This window comes from Choloepus didactylus, chromosome 16 (genome assembly GCF_015220235.1).
Source record: "Choloepus didactylus isolate mChoDid1 chromosome 16, mChoDid1.pri, whole genome shotgun sequence".
NCBI lineage: Eukaryota > Metazoa > Chordata > Mammalia > Pilosa > Megalonychidae > Choloepus > Choloepus didactylus.
The window spans coordinates 24,871,709-24,888,456 of NC_051322.1; the positions used below are offsets into that span (position 1 = coordinate 24,871,709).

The window sequence follows — 16,748 nt, forward strand, 5'->3', positions numbered from 1 at the left end:
TATTGTATAAAATATATAACTATTATAACTAAAAAGTAAATAATAAACATCAATTGCTTTGTGCCTCAATATATTTTTATATTTATCCCTTTTACAAAACCGTGTTGTTTTTTTTTTTTAATCTGTTCATTTGCTGCTTTTTAAACTTACAAAAAGCTGCTTCTTTTAAAAGCTAAGGTTGCTTGGTGCAAAGTTCATTCTGGAAAAGGCTTTCATTGTATTTGGACCTTTTAAGAACCAGTTTTAGCATTGAGATATTAGCAACTACGAATTTTTTTATTTTTGTATATAGTGATTTATTTGGATTAATGTGTCACCACTTTCTCATCTTCACTGAATTGTTGTTCAGGTCTTTACTTCTCCTTGGTCATAGGTGCTGGCCAGTGGGGGTGGTGTGTGTGATTGTTGTGTGTGTGTTTGCGTGCGTGCATGAGTATTATTTCAAACACATGCTCAGTAATTGAGTCCCTATCAGGAAGTAAACATGGAGACTGTGTTGCTTGGTGCCATAATACTGCTGTTGTTGCATTGTCACCACAGGATGCCATCAAAATAGTTATGAAGATTGTCAGTATTCATTAATTTGGTGCTATTCAGAGAACATGAGCAAAGGGGAAAAGAGAGAGGAGAAATCTGAGGAGCATTGGAAGATTGGAGAGAAACCTGGTGTTTGAAGAATGATCTTTGATCTTTCAGAGGAGGAATACATATCCAGACATAAGAGCTTATCTATGTGAAAGAATTTACATGCAAAATCAAATCAAGAACATATATCTTACTTATCTTTGCAGATTACAGTTTGGTCTTGGAAAAGTAAGGAAAAGCCAGGCTTCTATACAAGAGGATTTACATGTTTATGCTAACTCAATTAGCATTAACAGGGTCTATCAGTAATCCTGGCTGGCTAGCCTCAATCTTTTAAGTGTATATATTTTTAAAGAGAATGGAAAGATTTTAGAGATTGTTATTTAGAGAAAGAAGAGATAGAGAGTTATCAAATGTTGTGGACCTGTTTTAAAATTTTTTAAAATACTGTTATTTATGTTCTGAAACATTACTTCAGAGCAAATAGCTTTTTTTCCTTAAATAGGTGAAAGAAAAATGATATCTTGTAACCATTTAAGGTTATTGCAAATCCAGATTTATAGTAGGAAGTCATGAAAATTTTCATTAACAAACTGGAGTGCATTTGTAATCTAAATGGCAGCTTTGAGAGTATTTATATATTTGTGGGAACGTTCTAAGTATAAAATCGTTTTGTTTTGGTTTTCATTTTTCAAGAAGATACTGGTTAGGAAAACTAGACTTTTACTGTTTGGTGTAATGCTTATTCTGACTTAGATCCACGCAGACATTGTGGTACCTAAAGTGTTACAAAATCATACATTTATATGAAGATGGGCTATTGATGTTAAAAAAAAAAAAACAAAAAAACCTGAGGGCTGGGAAGGATATGGAATGAGTACCGTGTTTTAAAAATGAGCCCTTTGTCTTCCACCCTTCATCATGCCTAGATCTCAGAGAGGTTTTGTCCAGTGAGAATAAAGAATTTATGGGAATAAGCCAGGAATAGCTGACCAAAGGAGTAGTTTTACTTCAATGACCAAGTTTGGGACCAGAAGTCTGCACTAATAGTCAATGGTAGTTTTTTATTCTCTTTCCGCCAGGTGAGCATTTGCATAAGCGAAATGCTGACTCATTGGGGGAATCACAGCCTAAATGAAATGCATGAGGTGATGCCTCTTTATTTTCTATCAGGGGATTTCATCTAATATTAGAGGCATGTTAAATTCCAGGAATTTGTTACTGGTTATTCACTGGCCTGATGATTAAGGCCAATTGCCTTTCCCCGGTATAGCTTTGCTTGTTTTACTCACTCCTACCCTCAAACACTTAATTTGAGTGTTGAAATCTGACTAACTATTCACGAGGTGCCAGCACCTCTTCCAGAAGTCATCTTTCTTATCTCTGAACTTTTATACTGTTTATTTGTCTAACTCTTATGAAGTTTATGACATTTTCCTTGTCTTTTAATTATCCTTTTATTTTGAAAAGTTAAAAACATCCAAAAATAAATAGGAGAGTAGAATAAACCTCCAGGTATCCATCAGACAGCTTAAATGATTATCAACATTCTGTCATTCTTGTATCATTTATGTATTCCACTCCGTATTCCCACTTTCTTTTAATTAATTTTGAATAGTAGATTCTGAGATCCTTGTAGTAAGGGATCATTCTATGTATTTATATGTGTGTGTGTATTTTATTTTCATTTTATTTTTTTTCTGATTAAAATATATCTTTTTGGGGATGTCCAGTGTTAATATTTTCGTGACTGTGCCGATTCTAGTCTGTTTTTGTTTTTAGGCACTTTAGCTGAAATTTGTGTAATTGCTTTTTGACTTAACGTTTTACCATGACCATTTCCCATTGTCCTTAAATATTTTTGAAAGCGTGATCTTTAAAAACATCATAATATTCCATCCTATGGATCTTCCATAATTTATTTAAACAGTTTCCCATTGCTAACCACTGTCTTGGTCATCTTTGAACATAAAAACTTGTCTGCATTTGCAAGAAAGCATATTCTTAGGATGGTTTCCTAGGTAAATGTCTCTTCACATGTCTTGCCAAATTGCTATCCAGGAAGGCTGTGCCACTTCCATTATGTTTATCTTATTAATTTGGTAGTTGAAAAATGGGGTCTGTGTTCTTTCTGAAAGTTGTAGTCTCTGGATTACTAATGAAATTCAATGTTCTTCATGTTCATGATTCTTATTTCACCACTGAGTGCTAAGTATGGTATATCTGCAATCTGGAATTACAGTGCATGGTACATGCCATTTGGTTTGGCTCAGATCTAGTGCTTTGCAGTGATGATCAATTTTCTTTAGCATTTTACCTTTTGCTGTCTTTGGAACCAGAATGCATGTTTAAGTACAGACTACTTTGGTTGAGAGTTGGTCTTATTTGACTTTTTGAGTACTATTTTTCAAAATTTTCATGCTATATAGTTTCCCCTGTACAGCATACAACTTTATTGAGAAATGTAATTCTGCCAAGAATTATTTAGTTTAGGTAAAAATTCTTTGTCCAAGAAATACTCTCAGGTCCAAATACATTTTAAGTTTTTAAAAAACATTTTTTTTATTTAGATAAAAAGTTTTTAATCACTCAGCATATTTTTACTGAGATTACGGTATATTTAAACTTCTGGAAAGAGTTTAGAACTCTACTTTCAAAGTGCTTGGTGCGATTTATATATCCAGTAAAAAAAAATGTTGCTGTTTTTCACAAGTTAGGTTTTTAACATTAAGATTTCTCTTTTGCGGTGTGAAATTTCCAAAGCTCCAAGATGGAAATTGAATGAAAACTTACATTATTAAACTATTGTACATAAACATTTTCAGCTTCTGAAAAAGCAGAGAAGGCTTTTACTATTGAAATTACTTTATTACCGAAATCTAGGTTGTAAATTCAAAGGCAAAACTAGCCTTTTATTAAATTGTCTGGCCCTTTATTACATCCAATCCTACTGTGCTGAACTGTGCTCAAATATGTTGAAAAATAATTTACTGCATTGTGTTGAAAAATAATATCAAAAGTATATGTGTTATGTGGAGGAAACACTCAAAACAGATCTATCCAGACATCAACAGGATATTATTACCCCAAAGAAATGACGACAGTTTGCCAGTTTGATGCGTAGAGGAAGGAAATTTACAAACATCTCCAAGAGAGGTATGTTGAGCGGTTGAAGGAAATGAGGCACGTCCTGCTTTTATTGTGATTATTGGAGTAGTATTCCCAGAAGGCCGAAAAAAAAAGCTGTCCTGAGACCTCTGTTTGGCAAAGACCTTGTTGACTCATACTTTATTTTTGTTTCAGTAAAGGTCTGCTATTGTTCAAATTTCTAATGTAACTCATAAATACACAGCCAATATCATTTCCCCTTCTATTGACTGGTGTAGGGTATACAAATAAATGAAAATCTGCTGTCATCATTACCCTGTGCTCTGTTTCCATGAAACACAGGAGAGTGACAAGGAAGGCACTTTAAAAGAAAGTTTCCTTAAATGTTGATCTCAATTCACAAACCTTGAAAGTTCATGAAGTTGCATTTCAGAGTTTTGATCACCAAATATGTTTGGGGGGAAATAAGTACTTCCTATTCATATGGAAGAGGCAAGCAGAAGTAAATATTTATGTAACTTGTATTTTGATTAAAACGTTTGATTTATCTACTTCCGAATTCTCTGCTCAGAAGTTGAATCACTGGACATTTTTGACTGTGGGCTGCCGCCTATTAAAAAAGCTTCCAGATTGAAATGCCTGGTGTAGAATCTTGAATTCATGTAATACTTTGATATTAAATTGATTAAAAATTTCTATCAAGCTGTATACATATATGTGAGAAAGTAATGTGGAGTATTATAAACATTTCTGCTTTTTTTTTGTATCTATCAACATGCCTAAGAGTTGCATAACTTTTTGGAGAAATACCACAATGAAATCTTCCTCTGTCTTCTCTGTGATTGTCAGTCTGTGGGGCAGTCTGAGGGCTATATCTGGAGCTTCAGGTTATGACATTGAACCATTAATCTTGAGTCAGAAAATGTGGTTATTGTTGGTCTTACTAAGTGACACTGCTTAGAACCTGAGGAGAGACTTGGCCTTTGTTTAGGAGAAACTTAAGGGAGACAAATATGAAAGAGAAAAACAATGTGAGAAAGTGGAAGGCTAGTGTTGGTTAAAAATCTTTGGTTTTGCTTTCAGTTCTTGTAATTATTCCTTAGAATGATTGCTTTTGATATTTTTCCAGTCATTTTAATGTATGAAGAATTCCAAGAAGGTTGTTATTTCAACTCTTAGAAAATGTGTTTCAGGGTGAAGATAGGGACTGATTACTAAACGAATTTCCCTGGCTGGAGTACTAACATTGTAAGTTCCTGTGATTTTTTTTTTTTTTTCCTTGCCTTTTATTTTTGGCTCAGACCTCCATCTATGTCTGGTTCAATGAAATTCCTGCTGGAGACAAATTTGAAGGATATATAAGGGTTTTAATAGTATAAGATTTTGAGGAATGGTGTCAACTTAGAGGGAATCCTCTTTTGCTCTATTGCAAAAGGACTGAGGATTTGGATGGAACCGCTTGGATGTCACATTAAGCTATTAGAGATTTCACCCCGATGACCTGAGTAGCCTTTACACTATATTTTAGAGGGGATTATTCTCTCACCTCTCCAGTCTCCCCAAAGAACTCAAACTGGTTTACTGTTACGAGGACTTCTACTACATGCTATTTTGCAGGGAATAGCAAATACTTTCTGAGTATAGTTTTCTATACAGTGAATTAAGACTGAAGGAATAGTGTACCAGCATCTCAGCTGTGTGTGTGTGTTTTGTTGCTGTTTCTGCTTGCGCTTAGTAACTGTAGTTTTAGCAGTGAAGAAAATAACTTAGATAATACCAAAGCTTTGTATTCACAGGCAATAGCATTTAAAAACCTGCACTGTGTCTAACATTGCTTTTGGAAACCCAGAATATTCGGGGATAGTAAGTAAATTCTTAATGTTCCTTGGGTACTTATAGAAGTAAGACATCTATGGATAGATTTTAATTCTAAGTAGTCTAATCTTTGGGGTGAATTATTCAAGGGTCAGCAATGTATTGAACTCAGAAATGGAGTATTTTTCCTTTTTAAAATATTTAAGATTTAATAATATTCAGATGTCTTCCAATGATTTTTGAGAGAGGATTACCCTATGTTTTACTTTAGATAATCTGTTTAACAGTTAATCGAAAAACAATTTAAATTCTGTTTGGATTTTCTTAAGTCAGAACATAATTGAAAAAAAGTAAGCAAATTTCTTTTGGGGATTGTGAAATGAGGACTTCTAGTGCCTAGCATGCATTGTAATTTTGTTATTGCATTGTGTTACTAAGTGTTCTTGAGAATATAAGGAATGAAAGTGTTCACAGAAATATACATTTCTGGTATTTTAAAATCAGAAAGCAAGTGTAAGCTAGGAAAGGTGGGCTTGCCAGCATGGACTGTGGGTTTAAAGCCGAGCTCTGCCACTTCCTAACCTTGGGCAAAGCACTATTCAATTTTTCTGTATAGTGAGGCGAATACAAGTATCTGCTTCATAAGGTTATGTGAATTAAATGAATTAATACATCTAAAACATTTCAAACAGTGTTTGGCTCATAGTACCTGCTCAACAAGTATTTCTAAGATATTAGCATGATCATATTTAGAGAGGAAAGATATAAGGGTATACTTTTTGTCATCATTGGAGATAATAATTAAATTTGACAATTTAACAAAATATTTGGCATTCCCCAACCATTCTCAAAAGTGGTAGCAACAGAAATGCTATCACCTAGGAGGATTTAGGAATGGCAGTCTGTTTAGAGGAGGGGAGTGGAATGATTCGGAGACTCAATTTACCTAGTACCCTTGCTCATTTTACCTGGACTGTGCTACTGATTAATTAAAAAGGGCAGTGCTCTTTAAAGATGCTCTTTCTAGTTTCACCTTACATAAGAATGAGAAAATGGAAGTTGCACATATAATATACTAAGGAGAAGTCCAAGAGGTATTTTGTTGGTGGGGGTGGGGTGGGGGGGGGATTCTAGGGTGCATTGTGTGTGTTGGGGGGTAAAGACCCACACACACCTCTAACGTGTGCCACCGGTGATCTGGAGGAGACTTCCTTGACCTCCACTGTTTCTGTCTCTGTTTCAGGTATCAGCTTGAGGATGGAACATGATAGGTGCCAAGTTTGCCTCAGTGTTGACTCGTGGTCTTAGCTATTTACAGATCACATGGGTCAGTTTGTCCATCTTACTGGAGTGAATGGTCAGGAGGGCTATTTCAGCCCAGCTCTTTTTTAGGGATGGGAAGTTGAGGGACACTCATCAACAGTTATACTTGGGCCCAATCAGTTATTCAACAGGTTGCCCCAACACACACAATACATCCAGAATCCACCCCCCACCTCCCCCCATTTTTCCACTTAGATTGGAATTTGGTGGTTGCCTTTGCATCTGCCACCATTGCTGTTGCTGTACAGATGTAAAGATGCTCATTTTACCTCACATGTGTGGTTGTCTATTAATTTGCTGCTCAACCGCATAGAAGAAGCATGTGACTCTTTGGTAAGGAAAAAAGAAAAGGTAATTTGAATAATTGTTTTGAAATGAATGTATGTATGCTTGCCTGTGGAACTATCTTTGAGGGGTGTGTGTGTGTGTGTGTTTCTGCCTGCATGTGGGCATTTTACTGGGTGCTTATAGCTGGTGTTTTTGCATAGAATTGGCTTCATCTTGTAAAAAGAGAAAACGGTTTTACAATCAGGTACCTGATCAGAGAATGATTATCTTTTCATCAAAAGTCCAATCCTGCCTGGAAATTGGAAAGTTGCAGCCACAGCTCCTCCTGGTTTGCTGGAGTTACACTTTTCAGAAAGTAGCTTAATTTTTTCTGCAAATAGAGGAAGTGCAGATTTATAGTAGAATCACATGGTTTGAGGATCATTGAACCAGTGAGAAAACTGCTGCTGTTTGATTTTCACTGCAAGTGTTCAGTATTTCTAGATCTGGAACAACAATAAAAGATCTGGTCTTTAAGTAAAAGTGATATTTAAGAGTTTATCCTCAGAATCTGAAATCTCTAAAACTAGAAGAACAAATTTTCCAGCTTTTAGCCAACTCCTTAATTTTATACCAGATGAAGAAAAGAGGTGTCTTTATCTACCTAACCCATTCAACAACTGGGTCTAGAACTCAGGCAGCTGGATGGTGCAGAGTTCTTGCAATGTAAATGCATTTTGTTTTTTATTTTGCTAATAATCTTTAGATTAAATCCACTCTGATACCATAATTTATGGATTTGAAAGTTGATTCTCCATGGTATGGTTTTTTGTTCTAGTCACAAGTTCTCAGTTTCCTCATCTGTATGATGTCGGTCAAAATTTTATCGAATTGTTAGGAAAACTGAATAAGTCATTTCTTGTAAATTGCTTACAAGAGTGCCTGGCATGAGTGTTAGCTATAACAACGACAGTAAATCTTAAATTATTTTATTATTAATCATCACATCTCAACATACTGTTTTTAGATACCTTAACTAGCTACCCAGCATACTACAATAAAAAGATGTCATTGTGGAAGAGTAGGATTCCATAATTATCAAGTGAAACCAGGGCTATAAATCATTGAACATCTTGCCTTATTTTTGTGTGAATTCTTTGGATTGACTAGCTGCTCTTGGTACTGGGCTGGGTTACCATCTGCCGTGTTTTGCCTCAATAGGTCTGGCTTGTTCTTCTAGGGAATGGTGAGGTGGAAAAAAAAAATGCCAGTAACCTTACTTCAAAATGTATCCTAACTGTCTTGCTCACATTTATTAGGGCAGTTTTATTACTGTAGGTAAGACGGATCACTGGGCATTATGCCAACATCTTGGCAGTTTTCCTTTACCAAGGCACTATTTAGGATTAGCATGTTGTTTTAAAACCATAGCCTTTCTGCACCTTATAATTGCTTGTTCTTAGGGGAGGCTTGGAGCATTTGAATTAGGGCTTTCCTACCAAATATGGGAGAGGAAGTCTATTTTGTTTTAATACTCAGATTGTTTTTTTTTTTTTTTTAATTAAATTCAGTTTTATTGAAATACATTCGCACACCATACAATCATCCATGGTATACAATCAACTGTCCACAGTATGATAACATAGTTATGTGTTCATCACCACAATCTATCTCTGAACATTTTCCTTATGTCAGAGAGAACCAGAACAAGAATAAAAAATAAAAGTGAAAAAAGAACACCCAAATCATCCCCCCATCCCACCCCATTTGTCCTTTAGTTTTTATTCCCATTTTTCTACTCATCCATACAGTAGATAAAGGGGATATGATCCACAAGGTCTTCACAATCACACTGTCACCCCTTGTAATCTACATTATTATATAATTGTCTTCAGGAGTCCAGACTGCTGGGTTGGAGATTGGTAGTTTCAGATATTTACTTCTAGCTATTCCAATACATTAAAACCTAAGATGTGTTATCTATATAGTGCATAAGAATGTCCACCAGAGTGACCTCTCGACTCCATTTGAAATCTCTCAGCCACTGAAACTGAAACTATTTCATCTCATTTTGCATCCCCCTTTTGGTCAAGAAGATACTCTCAGTCCCATGATGCCAGGTCCAGATTCATCCCCAGGAGTCATATTCTGCATTGCCAGGGAGATTTATAACCCTGGGAGTCGGGTCCCACGTAGAGGGGAGGGCAGCGAGTTCACCTGTCGAGGTGGCTCAGTTGGAGAGAGAGAGAGGGCCACATCTGAGCAACAAACAGGTACTCAGGGGGAGACTCTTAGGCACAATTATATGCAAGTTTAGCCTCTCCTTTGCAGTAACGAGCTTCATAAATGCATGTCCCACGATCAAGGGCTCAGCACATCAAACCGCCAGTCCCAATGTTTGTGACAACATTAACACCAGTCCAGGTGAGGAAGTCCAACCCTTCCGCACCTTCCCCCAGATCCTTGGGGCTGGGGAGGGGGGAGGCTGTAAATATATTTTTTATTATCTGCCCAAATTACTCTGGGATGTGTCACTATTTCACTCCAGCCTATACTAACCTACCGTATCTCACTTCCTGTTTAAAGTTCCATGCAATTGTGGTGTTTGAACAAATCAACTGTAGAGTTGTACCGTTTAGAAAATTTAGATCCTGTACCAAATAGATATCTCTTCCCTTGGTCTCATATGGAAGTTGAAGTTTTAAAACACAGTCAGTTTTGACCTTTACCCTTTGGCCTGGCTTGCCCTGGTCTTAACCAGACCTGCTTCATTCATATCATAATTGAAGTCTGGGCTCTTTTTCATCTTTTTTTTTTTTTTTTTTTAACAGTGGCTGTATGCTCTAATACTGACATTCATATCTGCCGAGCTCTAGCTCTGAGTTTCAGGTGTCTCAGAGATACGCATTGTTCCAGAGACCAATCAGGTTATACGCTAAGGGATCAGCATCTCAAAGTTTAGAGATAGGCATTACAATTCAGGGATAGAGTTAACTGCTGTAAGAGCTTACAATCTAGGGACTATTACAATTATTATGTCTATGTTAGGCTATGTTGTAAGATTAAATTCTGAGTTTACACATCAGATTGGTTTTTAAAGTTGGTACTGCAGTGCCTTTTACCAATAGACAAAATGAATTGAAAGCTGTGTGGGCATACTGTGTATGGGGTAAATGCAGAGTGGGGCAGTAAATACTGGGTAAGCAAAAATATTACAGTCTTGTCAGTGTATTTTTGTGTGTGTGTGTGTTTTAATTTATTTTTTTGTATTGATACCAATGTTTGGCTGTACAGTGATTTGTCTCATCTTGTATGTTTCTAAGTTAAAGCTTAAATGGATTAACATTATAAGAAAAGGACTAAATAGTTTGTCATATTCATATTTTCTGTAAAGCATTGAGGAAACATGGTATTCTCACTTATAACTTCAGTGATTGAACTTGTTTGCTCAAATAATAGTTTTTGGTTTCTGTTTTTCCAAAGAGTGTCTGGACCACAGAGGTTTTATTAGTAACTACCACTCTTCACATGGAGAAATAATCACTCCTTCTTCTGAATGAATGCATGTAATACTTTTTCTGAATTTTTTTACAGAATGTTTTTAACTTCCTACCTTGTATTATCGTTCCATAAAGGAGACACTGTGATGTGGTGAGAAATGTATGCGCTTTATAGTTAGACAGCCATGAATCTCAGGTCTTATAATCACAAATTTATGGAACCTTAGGCAAAACTCGTAATTTCTTCCTGAGGCTCAGTTTCTTTCCTCACATAATTGTAATAAGGATTCAAAGAGATAAGCATGGGAAAGATTCAATCCCCCTCGATGCACGACAGATGTGAGTTCCCTTTTTCCCCATGTGTATGTTGCTTATCTTTTAAGCAGACTTCATGGGAGCAGCATTTATGGATTCACACTTCTGTTCTTGACAATGGCCCTGGTACCTAATAGGTGCTCAATAAGCATTGTGAAATGAATACATACTAACAGTAGTGGAGGAGAGAAGACTACATTAGGGGAATTAGAATAGATGTCAAAGAAAAGTTGACTATGCCATTCACTGCTCCCTGCTGAATGTTATCGAGTCTACAGGGCTATAATACTGTTATTATCTAATTAAACTGAATTCCCTGGGAATATGCTAGGAATAACGAGAATTCTGTAACTTAACCTGGAAATTACGGTACTTATGCTGATTATTATCTTGTATTGGTGGGGGTTGTGAGTCAGGGTTGGGTTCTCATTCATGGAGTGTCCCAAGGAGCTCTGCCATAGACCTGGACCCTATTGTTAATATCTCCGTGACCGTGGTCAGGACGCTCAACCTCTGTTGGCCTCGGTTTACCTATCAGTGGTATAAGGAGGAGAATGCCTGTTTTTAGCTTGTTTTCAGAATGAATGAAATAATATGTGAAAATTCTGTGCACAAGAGCAGAAGAAGGTTGGTGATAGGAATGATGATGACGATAATGACCCTGAATTTAATGATGCCAAGAACACAAAGAATCCAGAATCAAACCTTTCTAGTTTGGAATTTCCAGGAATTAATGGTGATCAGAATCTTCTGTGTCTACTAATCTTTGCATTATATCCTACAAGGAAATGGATCTTCAAAATTTGGCACACATAACCATTTTATTTTCTTTTGTTGTTGAGGGTCATTCCTATTTGAGAGATGTTTTGTCTAAACCTCACTTGAAGATTCTAATTAAACTATGCTTCACTAGTAACTAAGCAAGATAGTTCAAATAAAAGATATTCAGAAAAGATAAGGATATCAAAAGCAATTAATATCCATTTATAGGGAAGAGGCACATAGCAAGTGTCAGCAGTAGACATTTTTTAGAAATTGAAATGTTACCATGGAATCAAAGTATTCCACTGTAAGTTTGAGTATCTAAAGATACCTACTTTTAAGCTGCCTGTTAAGATGAAGTTAATGTTCGTTGTATGTTTCCTGCTTGAAACCTCTTATGCTGTAAAATTTCCATGTCTATTAAGAACAGCTTTAGGAAAAAGAATTAGTTAATTTTCTTAATTTATATGAACTTGTCTGTAAGTTCCTTTTCTTAACTTGTATGCAAATCATTTCATCTTTGTGAGGAATATGAGGTGTCATTGATACACTATTTATGATGCCATTGGTTGCAGTTTTCAAAACCTGAGTTTTATGTTTACGTTTCCCCGTATTGTCTGGCTTTGTAATCCTTGCTTTAAAGGGCATCCCAAAATAGCAACAGAAGAATAAGTTGTGAGTTGGGTGTATTAGGTTTGTATGATCTGTTTATTGAGCTGCCTCTTTTTCTGGTTACCAAGGGTGATCTAAACTTCTAATCCAAGCTTCCTTTACTGTGCTACATTGTCCTTTAAATGTCGTGGTAAACTTAATAAAAATATTTTCAAGATGCCAGTGGGGAAAAATCTGTATGAGATGCTAACAGGTAAGTTTAAGGACTTTATACATCTGAATATAGTGAAAGCTAGAATTCAATGACTTTAGATTATAAGGACATAAGGGACTTGAGGAGGACCCAGGTGGAAAAGAGCATCTAACCCTTTTTATCGGTAATGAAAATAATCACAAACAACTGTAGAGAAAAGAAAACCTGTTATAGTGTATCTATCTTGCTTAGTTTTTTTCACTTATGGGGATTTCAAATTTATAGGAGATTTGCTGAGGGAAATATTGTTATAACTAGTATTTCTCTTTCACTGTTAAAACATATAAAACACTATTTTTGAGTTGCTACTTATCTATTGTTATTTCTTTTTTTTTCCACTTCATTGTTAGTGTTGGCTTGATGGGGGCGGGGAGTGGGTTTCCGACGGGGTGGCTCACAATCCACAAAGCCTTTCCCCCTTCTGTTGAAAAAAATCACAGCTGAAATCAGACTCTTTGCCTTTTCATGATATGGGAATGCAGTGGAATCAAAGCCAGCAGGATGAAAGCACAAAAGCTTCCTGTTTCCAGCTGTTTTCCTCAGCAAAGATTTTTTTTTTTTCCCCAAAGATGATGCTTCCTTTCAAGGGGTTTTTAATCTGCAAACTGTTTCCTCAGTTTATTTCACTACGGTAAAATGTGTTCCCTTTAGGTCGTATCTGTCTCTTTTAAAACCCAACCTGTCCTTTTCCAAGCAGTGTTAGTTGCAACTCAAAAGAACAAATGTGATCGATAAAGTCCCCTTAATGAGGTACAAAGACCAATAAGCCTTTGCACTGGAGTTCATATTTTTGGTTACTTCATTTTCATTTATGAAAAATTTTAGATGACAAAAAGCCATTGAAAACAAGGAGAAGGGGATGCTCTGGACTACAGTCCCAGCTTGCTGGAGAGTCTGCGGCCGTCCTGCAGGAGCCGACCATGATACACCAGGCCTGGGAGAAGCCCATAACCAGAAAGCATCACACATCTGCCGTTGGGTGGACCTAGATGCAGGTCCCCATGGTAAAAGCCACTTTCCCCCACTCTGAAGAATTGCAGAAGGCTTCTCCCACGCCTCAGTGGGCCTGGAGAAACCCAGTCAGGCTGCTTTCTGACCCGGGATCATCACCAGATGAGTTCAGTGAGACTCAGCTGATGGGGGTGAGCATTTATCCCAGAGAAGGAAGCCACACCAAGACAGCAGCCCCAAGGGTCCTACAGACACACCCAGACACTCAAATCCCTGTCAGGAAGAACTTTATTTCACATGCCGGGTTCTTTCCTAGACCCCATTTGGTGGATTCTCTTCAGCTACTGAAAGGCAGCCTACTGGAGAGCTCAACATCTCTGCAAAGTCTGGTCGGGGGACAGAGAGAGCAGGGCCAGCTACTCAGGAACTGCTGCTGCAGGTGGCCTGCCCTGGGCCACTCCCAAAAGAATAAATCCATAGGTGGTACTTCAAATACTGTCCTGGGGAGAAAATCCCAGGCCTTTCCTTCCTGGGAGCAGCAAGTCTCTGGTGGTCCCCAGGAACTAGCCACCTTTTCCCCAGTGTCTGGTGTTCCACTCCTCAGGAGAGCCAAGAGATGTTCTTCAGTCCCTTTGAAACCGAAACAGCCCAAACCACAGCAACACTGGGGAGAAACCTGTGGTGAGCAGGTCAAGGGAGCCCAAGCAGTGGCCAGAGAAGATGGAGATCCAGTCCCAAAGAGCCAGCTTGCCTGTCCATGTGCTATGGAAGTTGCAGCAGTGGAGACCCCAAGACCAAGGCCTCCCAAGTCCCAGGAAACTTTGCAGCCCTTGGCCCTGGGCCAAGGAAGTGTCAGACCCAGAGGGACAGCACCCTCAGCTGACCAGAGGCCATTTGTCCATCCCCCAAGTCAGGAAAGGCAGCAGCAACCACCAGGAGCTCCCAGATACCCTGGCTGTCTTGTGCTACAGAAAGAAACAGATGACATTAGAGATCAACTTGTGGCCATGCAGTGCCTCACTGAGAAGTTCCAGACCCTTTGAAGCTGAACCCAGCATATTTGAAAAAGAGAAATCACTGGTACCTTTTGAGTCCAGGAGCTGCGGAGGGCTTCCTCCCTCAAAAATAAATTAATTTGACCATTTAATATTTGTACACAAAGCAGTTAAGAGTAAAATGCGTTGTTATAGCCCTAAGGTTTTTTTTTTTTCCCTCCCCCAAATGCAGTATAATGATGTGTAATTTGTTTAAAGTAAATGCTCAGAATTAAAATTAAGGCATTGGAAACTGCATAAATACTAAAGTGAATATTAAGAGTGGTTTGATTTATTATGTAATGATGTGAATAAAAATCTGTGGCTTTTTACTGATGGCTTTTACTTCACTTCTAGGATTGACATTATTTATTAATTTACATTTGTAAATTGGGCTTCCTGTGGGATAAAATGAAATATAAAAAAGGATTCTCTTAATCACTTGTTAATCATCATCCAAAAACCACTAACTACGTCTTTCACCCATTTCCTGGATCTTCCAGGCTTCTTGTTAATTGATGGTATTCATTATACACTGATGTGTACTTCACTAATTTAAGTGAGTCAAGCGTAAATGAATACCAGTGTGCATCAAGAATTTCCCATTTCTTTATCACCTGTATTTCCCCAGATACCCATACTTACCTCCTAAAAGTGGGGAATTTACCAGCAAGAGGCTTCACATTGTTGTCCTGTTATTTGAGATAATTCTTTGTGATATAATGAAGCTGGTGGCATATGGGGGAGAACCACCTCATTTCATTTTTCCCTTTAATGCTAACCATAACATATGCTTTTGAATTGAAGTGGGGTCCCAAATGCCAATATATGTTAAAAGAATTAAACATTAAAAGAAAAAATGTTCCCCCTTATTTACTCCTGTGAGGGCGAGAGGCCGATAGGGCCTAAAAACATGAGCATGCCTGTTTTATCTGTACTGTTTAATAGAGAGCTATGAAAAAAAAAAAATGGCAATTAACATATTCAGACAGAAAATCATCCTGGCTGAATGACTCGTTAAATAGTCATATAAACAGGATGTGCTGAAATGAACTGGTACAAAATTTAGTTTCATTGGTCTTTTCAGCACACCACTGTTCATTATCAGCACTTTAAGAAGCAGACTTGTGAGTGCTTAGAGGACACTTAAATTTCTTTTCTTTTTATTTTTTTCTTAAATACTTCTCCCCTCCTCTACTCGTTCACCCTGCTATTCCTAACTCTTTGGCAAGGTAATATTACTAGTCTAAACATGAAGCTTTATGTTGGAAATAAATAAAGTTTAGGGTAGGAATTTCGGAGTTTCATCCAGATCGTTTGTTCCCAACCCCACTTGAAGATCAAAATGTATTTGGAGGTTTATTTTTGTAATAAACAGAAATTTCTGAACTTCATTTCTCGGGATGCTGATTCAGGTAGGTCTTGGGTAGGGCCGGGAGCCTGTATTTTTATAACAGCTCCCGTGGGTATCTGAATAATCAGCCAGGCTTGGGAATTACTCGTCGATGTGTTTCCCCTCAGAGTAAATTCCCTTTCGGCGGTCCCTGGTGTATGGGTGCCTGGCTTCCGTGTCAGTGGTTTGCAGTCTTGACTGTACATTAGAATCACTTGGGGAGCTTAGGAAACCCCCCCCCGCAATTAAGTTGGGGAGCTTAAAAACCTCCCCAGGTGATTCTGAAGTATAGTCAAGTTTGAGAATCTCTGTTCTTCATAAACAGATGGGAATGGAGCTAGGTTTAGCAGAAAAAGTCTCTTCTAATTTTCTTTTACAAGGTTCTTTACCCTGTGCTAAAACTTGTCCCTCTCGCTCTCTCTCTCTGCTTAAGCCTATTGCCTCATTTGAGACTTTCAGCATTTATGATACCATGTTTTCAGGTGGGAATATAATGTTCTGTTCTCACGTTGTGGCAGATTCCTATATTTTCTTCCTTGTGATGTGCAGATGCACTAGTATAGCATTAGCACCCCACGAAGTCTAAGTAATAAGGATAAAGAGCAGGACAGCAGTTCAGCAAAGGAAATAAGTTCCTTCTTTTACAAATAGTAACATTAAGTTGGAGCCTTTCAGTGCCTTGATGAAGATTAGTATTTCTTGGTTTTGTTCTGTAAAAGGGTCTGCGATTAGCCTATCATTGAAGATTTAAAACAACAGACCCTTCCCTGTTTTGAAGGAAGAAGGAAGAATTGCTACAAGAATAATATTGTAGCTAGGTTCATGAGGAT

At 37.5% G+C, this 16,748-nt stretch overlaps 1 protein-coding gene and 1 pseudogene across 18 annotated transcripts in view; both read left to right on the plus strand.

Annotated features, from left to right (window-relative positions):
- TCF4 (transcription factor 4) overlaps positions 1-16,748 on the plus strand; it is a 345,156-nt gene that overhangs the window by 69,210 nt on the left and 259,198 nt on the right. The gene's annotated exons all lie outside the window — the stretch shown is intronic.
- On the plus strand, positions 13,110-14,705 carry LOC119511592 (annotated as a pseudogene).